The sequence below is a fragment of the Salvelinus sp. IW2-2015 genome, unplaced genomic scaffold (genome assembly GCF_002910315.2).
Source record: "Salvelinus sp. IW2-2015 unplaced genomic scaffold, ASM291031v2 Un_scaffold3123, whole genome shotgun sequence".
NCBI lineage: Eukaryota > Metazoa > Chordata > Actinopteri > Salmoniformes > Salmonidae > Salvelinus > Salvelinus sp. IW2-2015.
Window position 1 is genome coordinate 61,918 of NW_019944413.1, and position 19,042 is coordinate 80,959.

The 19,042-nt window shown below is 47.1% G+C and overlaps 1 long non-coding RNA gene across 1 annotated transcript; it reads right to left on the reverse strand.

Annotated features, from left to right (window-relative positions):
- Positions 1 to 10,070: 10,070 nt before the first annotated feature.
- LOC139025712 (uncharacterized) lies at positions 10,071 to 10,678 on the reverse strand. The gene is made up of 3 exons (XR_011477316.1): positions 10,593 to 10,678; positions 10,210 to 10,299; positions 10,071 to 10,110 (listed from the first exon to the last, which is right to left on the reverse strand). It is a non-coding gene; the product is annotated as an uncharacterized lncRNA (long non-coding RNA).
- Between the last annotated feature and the right edge of the window lie 8,364 nt (positions 10,679 to 19,042).

Here is a 19,042-nt window from a genome sequence, read left to right on the forward strand (position 1 = left end):
AAAAAGAGAGAAGATTAGTTGTCCCACCTAGCTATCTGGAGATGAATGTACTGACTATGACTGTGATATGTGTTGTCCCACCTAGCTATCTGAAGATGAATGTACTGACTATGACTGTGATATGTGGTTGTCCCACCTAGCTATCTGTAGATGAATGTCACTGACTGTGATATGTGGTTGTCCCACCTAGCTATCTGAGATGAATGTAACTGACTGTGATATGTGGTTGTCTCACCTAGCTACTGTAAGATGAATGTACTGACTAGTGAGTGTGGTTGTCTCACCTAGCTATCTGAGATGAATGTACTGACTGTGATATGTGGTTGTCCCACCTAGCTATCTGAGATGAATGTACTGACTATGACTGTGATATGTGTTGTCCCACCTAGCTATCTGAGATGAAATGTAACTGAAACTATGAAAAAAAAACCTTTTGGGTTTTTTTGGGTTGGAAATATGTGGGTTGTCCCCCCCCCCCCCCACCCTAAGCCCCTAAAATTTTCTGAAAAGAAATGGGAAAAAAAAAATGAGATGAATGTACTGACTATGACTGTGATATGTGGTTGTCCCACCTAGCTATCTGAAGATGAATGTACTGACTATGACTGATATGTGGTTGTCTCACCTAGCTATCTGTAGATGAATGTACTGACTATGACTGTGATATGTGGTTGTCCCACCTAGCTATCTGTAGATGAATGTACTGACTATGACTGTGATATGTGGTTGTCTCACCTAGCTATCTGTAGATGAATGGACTAACTGTAAGTTACTCTGGATAAGAGATCTGCTAAATGACTAAAATGTCAAAGGTAAGTTTGAAAGTGTCCTTTTCCTGTACAACCTGACTATGACGTCACAGCGGACATGGGCCTGACGTCTGTTCAACCAGTGTTTTCCTCTGGGACAGACGTGCTGGTCTAGAGTCTGGCAAGCTGTGGAGCTGATGACATGACAGACAGACGGCACTCTATGGAGAGATAGAGAATGGGGGGGGGTGGCAACAGACAGAGGGAGGAAGAGAGGGAGTGGGGGAGGGTGTGAGAGAGGAAGAGAGGGAGGAGAGAGAGGTAGAGGGAGAGAGGGAATGGGGGAGCAGGGTGAGGTCCCTAAATCAGGGTCGTGTTCCAGCCTCCAGCCCAGGGGCTCTCTCTCCCTGTCTTTCTTTCTTTCTTTTTCTTTCTTAACTTCTTTCCCTCTCTCTCTTTCTCTCTCCCCCTTTTCTCTCACTCCAGTCTCAGTCTGTCTCTGTTTACTCTGAAAGCAGAACAAACAATGACAGGGCAGGAAGGCCTAGTAGACACACACAGGGCCTTTCAGACACCTCCTCAAGCATGTGTGAAAATAAATCGTCTCTAGGGCAAAGTGTGTGTGTCTTCAACAATCATGGAAATGTCAATGGCCATTAGAAAGGCCACACACACACACACACGCCGTGGTGTTATAAAAGCAGTCAATTATCCCGTGGCATGCTGGGTGTCAGAGGTTACGTGTTGTCGTCGGTCTACACATCACTGGACTGTGACTGCCTTGTTCTACATGTCTGGAAAACACTTCCTGTTTCCTCTGCTGTGTCTGTCTGTAGGATAAACACCGCAGCCACATCAATCATCTATGAATAGGCTTATCACAGTGGACTCTTCCAACTGAACCGCTTTCCAGAACTCTTCTACCTGTCGGTTAGAATAGATACTCTGAATGATCGGCTATGAAAAGCCAACGGACATTTATTCCTGAGGTGCTGACCTGTTGCACCCTCAACAACTACTGTGATTATTATTATTTGACCCTGCTGGTCATTTATGAACATTTGAACATCTTGGCCATGTTCTGTTATAATCTCCACCCGGCACAGACAGAAAGGACTGGCCACCCCTCAGAGCCTGGTTCCTCTCTAGGTTTCTTCCTAGGTTCTGGCTTTTCTAGGGAGTTTGTCCTAGCCACCGTGCTTCTACACCTGCATTGCTTGCTGTTTGGGGTTTTAGGCTGGGTTTCTGTACAGCACTTTGTGACATCAGCTGATGTAAGAAGGGCTTTATAAATACCTTTGATTGATTGATTTTCACCTGGTCACATACAGCTGATGTGTTGTTCATCAAGTCCACAAACGAAGGGAAGAGGTGAGAGGAGGAGAGCACATAGATGGACAAAGGAATACAACGTGGCTGCTATGAAAGTGAACTGTGTTTACGCGTGATCAGGGGTGTATTCATTCCACCGATTCTGTTGAAAAACGTTTCTTATTAAACGTAAGCAAAGGGAACAAAACGGTGATAACATACATAACATAATTCTCGTTGGCAACTGTTGGACTAATGATTACACCCTATATCCCTATATCAGGTAGATGCAGGCCAGAGTGTTCAAGGCATATGCTAGGTTGTTCATATGCTAGGTTGTAGCAACCTCATGATGGGTATAGGGAAAATTAGAGTATCATGGAATATGAATGACAGTAACCTAAACCTATCACTGTTACATTGAACTGGGTGAATATGAATGACAGTAACCTAAACCTATCACTGTTACATTGACCTGGGTGAATATGAATGACAGTAACCTAAACCTATCACTGTTACATTGAACTGGGTGAATATGAATGACAGTCACCTAAACCTATCATTGACCTGGGTGAATATGATTGACAGTCACCTAAACCTATCACTGACCTGGGTGAATATGAATGACAGTAACCTAAACCTATCATTGACCTGGGTGAATATGAATGACAGTAACCTAACCCTATCACTGTTATCATGCTGTAATAGAAGAAACGTTACTGAGAGCCACTGTTTGAAACATGTATCTGCATACTTTGCTATTGGATTAACAGGTAGTTAAAACGACTACATTGAAAATATATCATTATGTTGTGTTTTGGTGATTAAACCAATGTTGTCATTACATTTCACAATAAACGTATATTTTGAATCAATGGTTGTGTGGTGAAAGATGTTTACAATCCAAATGAATGAACAATAACAGGTTTTGAATGAAAGACTGGCTGCATTTGACCAGTTTAGAGATTTGTACTAAGAGTTGTGAAAATAGTTACCAAGGTGATAAAAAAACAACTGTAAAGTGACATCACAGTGGAATGTTCCATGATAAGTTTAGCTACTGTTTCCTCTGTCTGTTGTGGTTCTATAAGTCACAGGAAGTTGTCACCAGGCAGATTTGTCACACCCTGATCTGTTTCACCTGTCTTGTGCTTGTCTCCACCCCCCACAAGGTGTCTCCCATTTTCCCCCATTATCCCCTGTGTACTTATACCTGCGTTTTCTGTTGGTCTGTTGCCAGTTCATTGTCTTGTCAAGTCTTACCAATGTTTTTTCCCGTTTTCCAGTATCTCTAGTCTCTGTTTTCTAGTCCTCCCGGTTCTGACCATTCTACCTGCCCTGACCCTGACCCTGAGCCCGACCCTGACCCTGACCCTGACCCTGACCCTGAGCCTGCCCCTGACCCTGAGNCCTGCCCCTGACCCTGAGCCTGCCCCTGACCCTGACCCTGAGCCTGACCCTGAGCCTGACCCTGACCCTGAGCCTGCCTACCGTTCTACAACCCTCTTCCTTTCCCGCTCGAAGATAGCGTACCTTATAACGCTGATGTCCGGGACGGCTCTCGACTGGGCTATAGCGGTGTGGGAGCAACAATCCACCTTGTGCTTCAATCTAGAGGAGTTCATGGCGGAGGTAGAAAAGGTGTTTGATTCTCCGGGAGAGAGGCTGCTCGGAAGCTACTCTTACTACGTCAAGACTCCCATAGTGTGGCAGACTATGCAGAGATTAAAGATGAGCTCGCAGACCGGGAGCTGCCCATGGATCTCGACTCTCATCACCATAATGATTGATGGGCGGCTATTGGAACGTAGGAGAGAGAGGAGGTATATTCCCAGTCACACTCGCACGTCCAAGGATCCCACCTCACCTCCGAGGAATCCCGGAAGTTCCCGGGGTCTACATTACCGAGAGAATCTGAGGTTACCCGAGTTCCCCCTGGAATCGCCGAGGTCTGATTACCGAGAGAATCTGAGGTTACCCGAGTTCCCCCTGGAANCTGAGGTTACCCGAGTTCCCCCTGGAATCGCCGAGGTCTGATTACCGAGAGAATCTGAGGTTACCCGAGTTCCCCCTGGAATCGCCGAGGTCTGACGACTCGCCTCCTCCGGAGCCTATGCAATTTGGCAGAGCTACATTGTCTCCTGCCGAATGTTTACGCAGACTGAACATCAAAAGCTGTATTGTGGTTCTACCGGTCATTTCATTTCTACCTGTCCATTAAAAGATCAGGCTCATCAGTAGGTATGAGTACGCTGGTGGGCCATACTGAGAACTTCCAATCTCCTATTACTCGTGCCCCTTTCCATGCCATCCTGCTGTGGGGTGACCGGTCAAAATCTCTCCGGGTACTCATTGACTCTGGGGCCGACAAGAGTTTTATGGACACTACCCTGGTGTCTGAGCTGGGAATCCCCACTCAGCCCCTCTCCATTCCCATGGATGTCAGAGTGCTGGATGGGCGCTCTATTGGCAGTCATCAACTTGCGAGTCCATGCAATTTCTGCTCATTTAATCTCCTCAGGTACCTGTGGTTTTGGGGGTTTTATGGCTCCAGAGGCACAATCCCCTTATCAACTGGACTGTTGGTTCTATCAAGGGTTGGAGCCCGTTCTGCCACGCTCATTGCCTGAAGTCAGCGCAGCCTGCCCCGGGACCTCTTCCTGCGGGACTGGGAAAATCGCCGGACCTCTCCGCCGTAACCGCGGAGTACCAGGACCTCCGGGAGGTTTTCAACAAGGCCACATCGGCCCTACGACTGCGTTATCGACCTTCTCCCGGGCACTACACCACCTCAGGGGCAACTTTATTCCCTGTCGGGTCCGGAGACCAAGGCGATGGAAAGGTACAGTACCAGTCAAAAGTTTGGACACATTTAAGGGTTTGTCTTTATTTTTACTATTTTTTACATTGTAGAATAATAATACAATAATTATGAAATAACACATATGGAATCATGTAGTAACCAAAAAGTGTTAAACAAATCAAAATATATTTAGGATTTTTGATTCTTCAAAGTAGCCACCCTTTGCCTTGATGACAGCTTTACACACTCTTGGCATTCTCTCAACCAGCTTCACCTGGAATGCTTTTCCAACAGTCTTGAAGGAGTTCCCACATATGCTGAGAACTTGTTGGCTGCTTTTCCTTCACTCTGCGGTCCAACTCATCCCAAACCATCTCAATTGGGTTGAGGTTGGGTGATTGTGGAGGCCAGGTCATCTGATGCAGCACTCCATCACTCTCATTCTTGGTCAAATAGCCCGTACACAGCCTGTAGGTGTGTTGGGTCATTGTCCTGTTGAAAAACAAATGATAGTCCCACTAAGCACAAACCAGACGGGATGGTGTAGTGTTTCAGAATGCTTGCCTTGAATTCTAAATAAATCACTGACAGTGTCATCAGTAAAGCACCCCCACACCATCACACCTCTTCCTCCATGCTTCACAATGGGAGCCACAAATGCGGAGATCTTGGAACCAAAAATCTCAAATTTGGACTCATCAGAACGAAGGACAGATTTCTAATGACCATTATTCATGTTTCTTTGCCCAAACAGCCCCTTTAGTAGTGGTTTCTTTGCAGCAATTCAACCATGAAGGCCTGATTCACGCAGTCTCCTCTGAACAGTTGATGTGAACCATTTAGTGTTCGTCTACATCGATGACAGCCTCGTCTTTTCCCTTTCAGCACAATAACATGTCCTCTACGTCCTCCATGTCCTCTACGTCCTCCATGTCCTCTACGTCCTCTACATCATCCATGTCCTCTACGTCCTCCATGTCCTCTACGTCCTCCATGTCCTCCATGTCCTCTACGTCCTCCATGTCCTCTACGTCCTCTACATCATCCATGTCCTCTACGTCCTCCATGTCCTCTACGTCCTCCACGTCCTCTACGTCCTCTACGTCCTCCACGTCCTCTACATCCTCTACGTCCTCCACGTCCTCTACGTCCTCTACGTCCTTTACGTCTTCCACTTCCTCCACAGTCCTTCAGCGTCTCCTGGAGAACCAGCTTTTTGTTAAAGTGGAGAAATGCGAATTTCATCGCAACCACCATCTCCTTCCTAGGATACATCATCGCTGCAGGACATATACAGATGGATCCTGGCCAGGTGAGAGCGGTGGTGGACTGGCCTCAACCCACATCCAGAGTGCAGCTGCAGCGCTTCCTGGGGTTTGCTAATTTCTACCGCTGCTTCATCCGGGGTTTCACCACCCTGGCTTACCCACTTTCAGCACTCACCTCTCCCAAGTTCCTGTTCACGTGGTCTCCCGTCGCTGACAGGGCATTCTCGGACCTCAAGCATCGGTTCACTACAGCTCCCATCCGGCTCCATCCCACTAGTTGATGGTGGAGGTCGATGCCTTGGACGTCAGAGTGGGGGCTGTCCTGTCCCAGCGTTCTGCCCAGGACCAAAAACCTGCATCTTTCCTTTTCCATCGTCTTAACACCACTGTCAGGAATTATGACGTGGGGAAGTCGAGAACCGCTTGCGGTGAAGATGGCGTTGGAGGAGTGGAGGTACTGGTTAGAGGGGGGCGGAACATCCATTCATAGCGTGTACTGACCACAAGAACCTGGAATATCTCCGCACCGCTAAGCGCCTCAACTTTAGGCAAGCTCGATGGGCCCTGCTATTCACACAGTTCAACTTGACCATCTCCTACCACCCGGGGTCCAAGAACGTGCAGCCTGATGCACTCTCACGACTCTATAAACCCTCTGCTTCACCATTGAACCCCGAGACCATCCTCCCTACGTAATCAACAGGTTATAACAGAGAGAGGGACATCATCGTGTCTGTAATCAACAGGTTATAACAGGTTATAACAGAGAGAGGGACATCATCATGTCTGTAATCAACAGGTTATAACAGGTTATAACAGAGAGAGGGACATCATCATGTCTGTAATCAACAGGTTATAACAGGTTATATCAGAGAGAGGGACATCATCATGTCTGTAATCAACAAGTTATAACAGCTTATAGCAGGTTATATCAGAGAGAGAGACATCTAAAGGTCTCTCTTGGTAGCAGCATTGTCCCGTTTCAAGGCCCTCCTCTTTCTCTCGTTACAAAATGGAAACTTTAATTAATTGTCTAAGCTTAGCCATGTCAATACAACCGTATATAACTGGAAACTATGATCCATGAATAAATACCAGAGGCAAGGGGGTGAGGAGAGAGATGAGGTGGGAGGCAGGTTGGTGGTGGAAAGAGGTGAGGAGGGAGACAGGGGTAAGGGGAGGGGTGAGGTGGGAGGCAGGTGGGTGTGGAAAGAGGTGAGGAGGGAGACAGGGGTAAGGGAGGGTGAGTGGAGGCGTAAGGAGGGGTGAGTGTGGAGGCAGGGTGGGTGTGGAAAGAGGTGAAACGGAGACATGGATAAGGAGAGAGGGTGAGGTGGGAGGCAGGTGGTGGTGGAAAGAGGTGAGAGGGAGACAGGTAAGGAGAGGAGGTGAGTGGGAATGAGACGACGGGTAAGGAGAGGTGAGTTGGGAGCAGGTGGGTGGTGAAAGAGGTGAGAGGGAGACAGGGTAAGGAGAGGGGTGAGTGGGTGTGGAGGGTGAGGGTAAAGGTAGAGTGAGGTGGGGAAGTGGTGTAGTGAAACACGTAAATGATATGTAGGGTGAGAGGCAGGGTGGTGGTGGAGAGGTGGGAGCAGTGGGTGGTGGAAGGGTGAGGAGGGAAGCGAGGGGTGGAGAGAGGGTGAGGTGGGAAACAGGGGGTGAGGTGGGAGCCAGGTGGGTGGTGGAGAGGTGGGAGGCAGGTGGGTGGTGGAGAGGGTGAGGAGAGCGGGGTGGAAGGAGGAGGAGGTGATGCAGGGGCGAAAATCTGAGATCAACCTTGGAGGACAATTACATTAAAATTTTCTCAAGAGCAATTCCTGAGGGGGACACCAAAAGTAGTGCTGTAACACATAGCATACGTTGTTAAATGTATATTGAGGAACCATAATTCCTACAACTGGATAATTGATAGGTACAGTAGTTAACTGAAGGGTTTCCCAACTTGTTCAAATGTTAAATCATTATAATTCTACTACATAATAGTTATAGCAGTGCTCCTTACCAGTCCAGTATGTAATGCAGGTATTCGTACTTACAACCAGCAATATCAAGAAAGGTCAGTAGGTGACAATGGTACTGTACACGTGTATGGGTGTAGTTTTCATAAAATACAATGAACATGGTGTGATCACATCTTAAAAGAATCTCCATTGAGAACCATCACAAGAAGTTGGTCTCCGTATTGAATTGACTTTAAATTTGACTTTTCTGATACATTTATAGTCATTAAATATGTGCACCTGGCCTGAGTTTACAATATCTTTGCAAGAACAAAAAAGCTTAAAATAAGTACAGTTCTAAAAGCAAATAACTACTTCAATAAAAACCCAATAAATCAAACAAATATCCTTCAGTCAGGTGTCTCAACTCTTCAAACAGCAGCTATGGACAAAGTATGTCGCACAAAGTATGCAATTTTAAATAAAATAACATGAAATAAATCATTTGTAAGTGTACTGAAAACTACTAAACAAAAAACAACTATCAATACACCACCATGGGTTCTCAAACAGGGTCCATGACTAATTGCAAGGGGTCCGTGAAATAAAAAAGTGTAATGATGTAGTCAGTACCACAAGGTTTCCAGTAAGTTTACATATATATAGAGGGGGTGGAGGTCCTGAGGACCGCTCAAAACTTGCCTGCCTTGCCTCAAAATATGCAGGGTTCCAGTACCAAAAGGTTGAGAACCACTGCTATACACACTACTGAACAAAAAACCGAGCATATTTGCGGGTTCCTCAACAACACATCAGTTGGCACTTTCGCAATGCCTCGCCTGTTTCTCCGACACCCTGTATAGCCCAATAAACTCCTTGTGAGGGACATGGTCATGGTCAACATAACGCAGACAGACATTCTCCTGTTCAGCACAGAGACATCTTGAGTACATCAACAATTAATGAAAATTGTACAATCGGAAGACCCTAATCTCAGCTGCAATGCCTCGAATGACTATTGGCCATGATTTTCAGAATTTCATCTGTGCTTTGGGCCTGTGTACATTGTGGTACGCTCTGTTAACCACTTCAGTAAAATGGGATCATCTCTTCTGCCCTAAGTTTCAAAATCTGTATAAATTCCCACTGTCATCCGTGTGGCCTCTAAAGGCTTCTCCTGTCTTACTACATGCCGCACCGAACTAACAATTTTCATCAAGCAATGCCTTGCGTCATCCTGCTGTTTACCCACGCGCTGGACATAACTGGACACTGATTTGGATTTAGCTGGTGTGCTGTTACAATTACAAAGTGGCGGTGGGTTTGGCAATTTTGATGTGCTGTGAATTTTTCAATGTTTTTTCTCCAGTTCCTAAATCCTGCACTAATGAAGGCACATCAGCTCTTTTGGCCAAAAGATGCTGGCTTGAAAACCCTTGGCTACAGTGAAAACACAACACTCCTTTTATTATGGATATAATGTAGCCAGGGGAATCGCGAAACCATCTCTCTTGAAACAGTCAACACTCTGTTGGCAAGAGTTTGCGTTCTATAAATTGTGGGTGTGGCTGATATGGTTTTGTCCATCACTGTGGTAACTGGACAATGCTGTGCCACTGTCCCTATACTGGTGCTGCTGGCAACAAGGTGACACTTGGTCCTGCCGTGGCTGTGACACTGTCCTCTGAAGTTCTCTCCTGGCTCTTTCCCTTTCACTACCCTAACTGACTCAGTCTGTCTCCTAGAAAATAAATAAGGTGTTTGCCGTACTCCTAACTACTGGTACCAAAACTACACAATTAATCACAACAGCAATACCATGCCGTAAACAATCTTAGTTTAGTCACCAGTTTAAGTTGAGAGTGGGGTATCCATGGCATTTTCCAATTATGTCCCTATTTACAAGTCAAAAAATTGAGAACCTTTCATAATGTTGCCAAACAAAGACTCAACAAACTTACCTGAGACTCCCTGTCTGCCAGTCTGCCCTGCTATCTGTCCAGCTCTGCTGTCTGTGTGCCATCTGTTGCCTGCTCTGCCTAATGACATCATGTGAAACATTTCCATTAGCATTTCACTTCTTTTTATGAACATTTTATCAACTAGTCTTTGAGATATTAGGATACTAGAGTTCTTACTATGCGTTTTGGTGTACTGACAAATACTCTTGATGTCCGTCTTCTTCTAAATGTTCGCCATTTTTCTACCTGGCTGGCTGGCTGGCCTAGCTGCACACACACACATTTACACAACACATGCTGCAACCTTTTGTAATTTAAATAGTTTGTTTCATATTGGCTGGCTTCCAACAATAGCTGAATTTGTAAAGCTAGCGAGCACCAATTCCGTTGCTGTGTGTTTGCTATAATCTTTCCTACCTGAAATAAAAGGTTAATAAAATAAAATAAAAAAGTTCACTAGCGACAATTATCTTTTGCAACGAGACCATTATATATATTAAGACAATGGTAGAAGAGAGTGTAGTTCTTTCTGTTCAGTTTGACTTCAGTTTATCGCTAACCTTATCACAGGGACGTCGAAGCACTACAGCTGCATGCTGATCTTGGAATAAACTGATGATAGCAAAGATTCCATCTTTGACGACGCCACATAAATGAATAGGTACTAGCTAGCTTGATAGTTAATGTTTGCTTTAGTTTGCGCGCTAGCTCTGCAAATTCAGCTAGTGTGTGAACCCTGCCAACATAAAAATAAATAAATAACATTGCTATTGGACCTGCTATGGATTGACTGGATTACCTCACGTCAGTTACGTACATGTCCCTTTCGGACAGTAGTTACGAACCCTCTATTACCTTGCCAGCTAAAAACTGTCAGTGGATCAAACCATTGTGAGGCAAAGGGGGGGGGGTCGCAATCTTTTGAAACTTAAACGCGCTATTAAGTGTCTATAATCAGCACAAGTGCTTTCATTGCGTATATTAATATTATTTGAATATACATAGTTATGTTTACATTGATATATTGGGGGACAAATCATATTTTCCCAAGATGGGGGGTCGTGTGTCCCCGTCCCCCTGGGATTTCCGCCTATGGTGAGTGGGAGACAGGGGTGAGGTGGGGCCATGGGTGTGGAGAGGGGTGAGGAGGGAGGAGGTGGGTGGTGGAGAGGGTGAGGAGGGAGGCAGTGGGTGGAGAGAGGGGTGAGGAGGGGAGGGAGACAGGGGTAGGGAGAGGGGTGAGGAGAGCAGGGGGTGGTGGAGACGGGTGAAGGAGAGAAAGAGGGAGAGAGGGGTGAGGGAGAGAGGGTGAGAGAGAGAGGAGCGGGAGGGAGAGAAAGAGAGGAGGGGGAAGAGATGGAGAGGAGAGGGTGGGAGAGGAGAGAGGAGGGAGGGGGAGAGAGAGGGGGGAGGTGGAAAGAGAGGAAGGGATGGAGAGATAGGGAAGAGAATAGGAAAGGATGGAGGGGCGAGGGGAGAGAGAGAAGAAAGAGAGAGTGGAGGAAGAAGGGAGGAGAAAACAGAGAGAGAGAGAGAGAGAGGGAGTCAGGTAGAGTACAGGGTGTGTAGGGCTGGCTAGTAGAGTAAGAGGTGTGTAGGGCTGGTCAGTAGATACAGGGTGTGTAGGGCTGGTCAGGTAGAGTACAGGGTGAGTAGGGCTGGCTAGAGGAGTACAGGATGAGTAGGGCGGCTAGAGAGAGTACAGGTGAGTAGGTGGCTAGAGAGAGCAGGTGTGTAGGGCGGCTAGGTAGAGTAAGGGTGAGTAGGGCTGGCTAGGTAGAGTACAGGGGTGTGTAGGGCTGGCTAGAGAGAGAGAAAGGGAGTCAGGGTGAGGGCTGGCTAGGTAGAGTACAGGTTGTAGGGCTGCTAGGTAGTAAGGGTTGTAGGGCTGGCTAGAGAGAGAGAAAGGGAGTCAGGTGTGTAGGGCTGGCTAGGTAGAGTACAGGTGAGTAGGACTGGCTAGAGAGAGACAGGGTGTGTAGCGGCTAGAGAGAGTACAGGGTGTGTAGGCTGGCTATAGAGTACAGGGTGTTAGGGCTGGCTAGGTAGAGTACAGGTTGTGTAGGGCTGGCTAGGTAGAGTAAGGGGTGTGTAGGCTGCTAGGTAGATACAGGGTGTGTAGGCTGGCTAGAGGAGTACAGGGTGTTAGGGCTGGCTAGGTAGAACAGGGTGAGTAGGGCTGGCTAGAGGAGTACAGGGTGTGGTAGCTGGCTAGGTAGAGTACAGGGTGAGTAGGGCTGGCTAGGTGAGTACAGGGTGTTAGGCTGGCTAGGTAGAGTACAGGGTGTGTAGGGCGGCTAGAGAGAGACAGGGTGTGTAGGGCTGGCTAGGTAGAGTACAGGGTGTGTAGGGCTGGCTAGGTAGAGTACAGGGTGTAGGGCTGGCTAGGTAGAGTACAGGGTGAGTAGGGCTGGCTAGAGAGAGTAAGGGTGGTAGGCTGGCTAGAGAAGAGAAAGGGAGTCAGGTGTTAGGGCTGCAGAAGAAAAGGTAGTCCGTGTTAGGGCTGGCTAGAAGAGAGAGGGAGTCAGTGTGTAGGGCTGGCTAGAGAGAGAGAGAGGGAGTCAGTGTGTAGGGCTGGCTAGAGAGAGAAAGGGAGTCAGGGTGTAGGGCTGGCTAGAGAGAGAAAGTAGTTCAGGTGTAGGCTGCTAGAGAGAGAAAGGTAGTCAGGGTGTAGGGCTGGCTAAGAGAGAGAAGGGAGTCAGGGTGTAGGGCTGGCTAGAGAGAGAGAGGGAGTCAGGGTGTAGGGCTGGTAGAGAGAGAGAGGGAGTCAGTGTGTAGGGCTGGCTAGAGAGAGAGAAAGGGACAGGGTGTAGGGCTGGCTAGAGAGAGAAAGGGAGTCAGGTGTAGGGCTGGCTAGAGAGAGAGAGGGAGTCAGGGTGTAGGGCTGGCTAGAGAAGAGAGGGAGTCAGTGGTAGGGGCTGGCTAGGTAGAGTACAGGGTGTGTAGGGCTGGCTGGGTAGAGTACAGGGTGTGGGGTTGGCTAGGTAGATACAGGTTAGTGGCTAGGTAGTACAGGGTTGTAGGCTGGCTAGGTAGAGTACAGGTGTGTAGGCTGCTAGCCAGAGCTGGCTAGTGTTCATTATCCTGCAGGTTTACCGGTGGTTTCCTTGTACTGCTCTCTTATCCAGTTTCCCCTGGAGCACCTTTGTTAACAACACTGTTTCCATGACAAACAAACACACACACACCACCACACACACACAGACGTGATTGTGAATAAACCTTGTAAGAGCATCACAATGAGCAATTAAGAACAGGATGTGAGTCATATACATCATCAGGAACACGTCCCCTACTGAATATCATGTCCCATATTAATGTCTTTTTACCTGTCCCCTACTGAATATCATGTCCCACATTAATGTCTTCATACCTGTCCCTACTGAATATCATGTCCCATATTAATGTCTTATACCTGTCCCCTACTGAATATCATACCTCATGTTACCTGTCCCCTTGTCACGTTCCTGACCTATTTCTTTTAGTTTGTTATGTGTTAGTTGTCAGGACGTGAGTTTGGGTGGGCATTCTATGTTTCTGTTTCTATGTTGGTTTAGGGTTGCCTGTATGGCTCTCAATTAGAGCAGGTGTTTGGCGTTTCCTCTAATTGAGTCATATTAGGTAGGTTGTTTCACAGTGTTTGTTGTGGTGGTTGTCTCCTGTGTCTGTGTCGATGTTACACCATACGGGACTGTTTGCGGTTTGTTCGTTTCATGTAGTCTGTTCCTGTATTTGCGTTCTTCACGTTATATGTAAGTTCGTCGTTTCAGGTCTGTCTACATCGTTTGTTGTTTTATTAGTTATCAAGTATAGTTCGTTTTCGTCTGTTTTGTTTGTTTAATAAATCATGTCATTTCACTACGCTGCGCCTTGGTTTAATCCCTGCTCCCTCTTCGGATGAAGAGGAGGAGGACTGCCGTTACACCCCTACTGAATATCATGTCCCATATTAATGTCTTTATACCTGTCCCCTACGAATATCATGTCCCATATTAATGTCTTTATACCTGTCCCTACTGAATATCATGTCCCATATAATGTCTTTTATACCTGTCCCCTACTGAATATCATGTCCCATATTAATGTCTTTATACCTGTCCCCACTGAATATCATGTCCCATATTAATGTCTTCATACCTGCCCCTACTGAATATCATGTACCATATTAATGTCTTTATACCTGTCCCCTACTGAATATCATGTCCCATATTAATGTCCTTATTACCTGTCCCCTACTGAATATCATGTCCCATATTAATGTCTTTATACCTGTCCCCTACTGAATATCATGTCCCATATTAATGTCTTCATACCTGTAACTGATGGTGCAGGAGGGAATCTATGGTGAACCAGGAAATCACTGAGAAAATAACCACTTCATCACCAGACCTTTCTACCTCTTTTGCCAATTGGACAGGACCCTTTATTGCCGACAAAGAGCCCCGCCGATCAATCACGACTGGTCTGCCGATGTAATCGTCCGAGGTGGTTTCAACAGGCCGTTGCGACATCGCCGAAGACCAATCTGCTGGCCCCGGCCCGCTAGCTTTCTGAATCACCGTTTCTCCAGCTCGCATAACGTAGTAGGGACAACCGAACGGCTCCCTGACTCACCTATTGCTGCTCATTGGACCCTATGATCACACGGCTACACATGACTCTCCCTAATGTCAATATGTCTTGTCTACTGCTGTTTTGGTTAGTTATTATTGTTTTATTTCACTGGTTCACTTGGGTTCATGCATGTTAACATCAGAAGCCTCCTTCCTAAGTTTGTTTTATTCACTGCTTTAGCACACTCTGCCAACCCTGATGTCCTTGCCGTGTCTGAATCCTGGCTTAGGAAGGCCACCAACAATTCTGATATTTCCATCCCTAACTATAACGTTTTCCGACAAGATAGAACTGAAAAAGGGGGCGGAGTTGCAATGTCCTGCAGAGATAGGCTGCAGAGTTCTGTTATACTATCCAGGTCTGTACCCAAACAGTTTGAGCTTCTACTTTTAAAAATCCACCTTTCCAGAAACAAGTCTCTCACCATTGCCGCTTGTTATAGACCCCCCCCAGCCCCGAGCTGTGCCCTGGACACCATATGTGAATTGATTGCCCCCCATCTATCTTCAGAGATTGTACTGTTAGGTGACCTAAACTAGGATATGCTTAACACCCCGGCCGTCCTACAATCTAAGGTAGATGCCCTCAATCTCACACAAATGATCAAGGAACCTACCAGGTATAACCCTAAATCCGTAAACATGGGCACCCTCATAGATATCATCCTGACCAACCTGCCCTCTAAATACACCTCTGCTGTCTTCAACCATGATCTCAGCGATCACTGCCTCATTGCCTGCGTCAAACGACCACCCCTCATCACTGTCAAATGCTCCCTAAAACACTTCAGCGAGCAGGCCTTTCTAATCGACCTGGCCCGGGTATCCTGGAAGGATATTGACCTCATTCCGTCAGTGGAGGATGCCTGGTTGTTATATAAAAGTGCCTTCCTCACCATCTTAAATAAGCATGCCCCGTTCAAAAAATGTAGAACTAAGAACAGATATAGCCCTTGGTTCACTCCAGACCTGACTGCCCTCGACCAGCACAAAAACATTCTGCGGTGTTCTGCATTAGGATCGAATAGCCCCAGCGATATAAAACTTTTCAGGGAAGTCAGGAACCAATATACTCAGTCAGTTAGGAAAGCAAAGGCTAGATTTTTCAAACAGAAATTTGCTTCCTGTAGCACTAATTCCAAAAAGTTTTGGGGCACTGGATAGTCCATGGAGAATAAGAGCACCTCCTCCCAGCTGCCCACTGCACTGAGGATAGGATACACTGTCACCACCGATAAATCCACTATAATTGATCATTTCAATAAGCATTGTTCTACGGCTGCCCATGCTTTCCACCTGGCTACCCATACCCCGGCCAACAGCTCTGCACCGCCTGCAGAATCTTGCCTCCCGCTTCTCCGGGAGCTTAGGCAAGCCTTCGCTCTCTTTCTAAAATTATCCGCAGCCATTGTTGCAACCCCTATTACCAGCCTTTTCAACCTCTCTTTCGTATCGTCCGAGATCCCTAAAGATTGGAAAGCTGCCGCGGTCATCCCCCTCTTCAAAGGGGGTGACACTCTAGACCCAAACTGTTACAGACCGATATCCATCCTGCCCTGCCTTTCTAAAGTCTTCGAAAGCCAAGTTAATAAACAGATCACTGACCATTTCGAATCCCACAGTACCTTCTCCGCTGTGCAATCCGGTTTCCGAGCTGGTCATGGGTGCACCTCAGCCACGCTCAAGGTACTAAATGATATCATAACCGCCATCGATAAAAGACAGTACTGTGCAGCCGTCTTCATTGACCTGGCCAAGGCTTTCGACTCTGTCAATCAAATCAAATGTATTTATAACGCCCTTCTTACATCAGCTGATATCACAAAGTGCTGTACAGAAACCCAGCCTAAAACCTCAAACAGCAAGCAATGCAGGTGTAGAAGCACGGTGGCTAGGAAAAACTCCCTAGAAAGGCCAGAACCTAGGAAGAAACCTAGGCTATGAGGGGTGGCCAGTCCTCTTCTGGCTGTGCCGGGTGGAGATTATAACAGAACATGGCCAAGATGTTCAAATGTTCATAGATGACCAGCAGGGTCAAATAATAATAATCACAGTGGTTGTAGAGGGTGCAACAGGTCAGCACCTCAGGAGTAAATGTCATTTGGCTTTTCATAGCCGATCATTCAGAGTAACTCTACCGCTCCTGCTGTCTCTAGAGAGTTGAAAACAGCAGGTCTGGGACAGGTAGCACGTCCGGTGAACAGGTCAAGGTTCCAACAAGTCTCTCACCATTGCCGCTTGTTATAGACCCCCACAGGCAGAACAGTTGAAACTGGAGCAGCAGCATGGCCAGGTGGACTGGGGACAGCAAGGAGTCATCAGGCCAGGTAGTCCTGAGGCATGGTCCTAGGACTCAGGTCCTCCGAGAGAGAGAAAGAATGAAAGAAAGAGAGAAAGAAAGACAGAGAGAATTAGAGAGAGCATACTTAAACTTACACAGGACACCGGATAAGATATAACAGACTGGCCCTAGCCCCCCGACACAAACTACTGCAGCATAAATACTGGAGGCTGAGACAGGAGGGGTCAGGAGACACTGTGGCCCCATCCGACGATACCCCCGGACAGGGCCAAACAGGCAGGATATAACCCTACCCACGTTGCCAAAGCACAGCCCCCACACCACTAGAGGGATATCTTCAATCAGCAACTTACCATCAATCACCGTATTCTTATCGGCAGACTCAATAGCCTTGGTTTCTCAAATGACTGCCTCGCCTGGTTCACCTACTACTTCGCCGAGTTCAGTGTGTCAAATCGGAGGGCCTGTTGTCCGGACCTCTGGCAGTCTCTATGAGGTACCACAGGGTTCAATTCTCGGGCTGACTCTTTTCTCTGTGTATAGCAACGACGTCGCTCTTGCTGCACGTGATTCCCTGTTCCACCTCTACGCAGACGACACCATTCTGTATACATCTGGCACTTCTTTCAGTGTGTTAACAAACCTCCAAATGAGCTTCAATGCCATACAACAATACTTCCGTGGCCTCCAACTGCTCTAAAACACTAGTAAAACTAAATGCATGCTTTTCAACCGTTCGCTGCCCCCACCCGCCCGCCCGTCCAGCATCACTACTCTGGACGGTTCTGACCTAGAATATGTGGACAACTACAAATACCTAGGTGTCTGGTTAGACTGTAAACTCTCCTTCCAGACTCATATCAAACATCTCCAATCCAAAAATCAAATCAAGAATCGGCTTTCTATTYCGCAACAAAGCCTCCTTCACTCACACTGCCAAACTTACCCTCGTAAAACTGACTATCCTACCGATCCTCGACTTCGGCAATGTCATCTAGAAAATAGCTTCCAACACTCTACTCAGCAAACTGGATGCAGTTTATCACAGTGCCATTCGTTTTGTTACTAAAGCACCTTATACGACCCACCACTGCGACCTGTATGCTCTAGTCGGCTGGCCCTCGCTACATATAAGGCCCTCCCCAGCCCCACTGGCTCCAGGTCATCTATAAGTCTATGCTAGATAAAGCCCGCCTTATCTCAGCTCACTGGTCAAGATAACAACACCCACTCGTAGTACACGCTCCAGCAGGTATATCTCACTGGTCATCCCCAAAGCCAACACCTACTTTGGCCGCCTTTCTTTCCAGTTCTCTGCTGCCAGTGACTGGAACGAATTGCAAAAATCGCTGAAGCTGGAGACCTAAGTTTCCCTCACTAACTTTAAACATCAGCTATCTGAGCAGCTAACCGATCGCTGCAGCTGTACATAGTCCATCTGTAAATAGGCCACCCAATCTACCTACCTCATCCCCATACTGTTTTTATTAACTTTTCTGCTCTTTTGCACACCAGTATCTCTACTTGCACATCATCATCTGCTCATCTATCACTCCAGTGTTAATTTGCTAAATTGTAATTACTTCGCTACTATGCTCCTCCGACTCTCCCTCCCTCCCTCCCCTCCCTCCCTCCTGAGCTCATGATCTCTCTCTCTCTCTCTCCCTTTCTCTCTCTGTCTCTTTCTGTCTCTGATCTTTCTCCCCCAGAAAGGAGATTTGGAGGTTGTTAGTCACTTATGGCTGATTTGGGAATAGAGAGACTGAGGTAGGCCTCATTGGCTTCTGATAAAGCAGCTCTGCTGACGCACTGATGAGACAACCACCTCCTTCCTCCGACGTGGAGGAGGAGAGACCTGGTCCACCAGGAAGGGACAGACAGAGAGCGAGATAGATGCCGGCCGGTCACTGACCCAAAGAAACCCAGTGACGTATTGGTCATTTTCTCTCTCAGTACTTCTCTCTCTCTCTCTCACACACACACACACACACACACACACACACACACACACACACACACACACACACACACACACACACACACACACACACACACACACACACACACACACACACACACACACACACACACACAA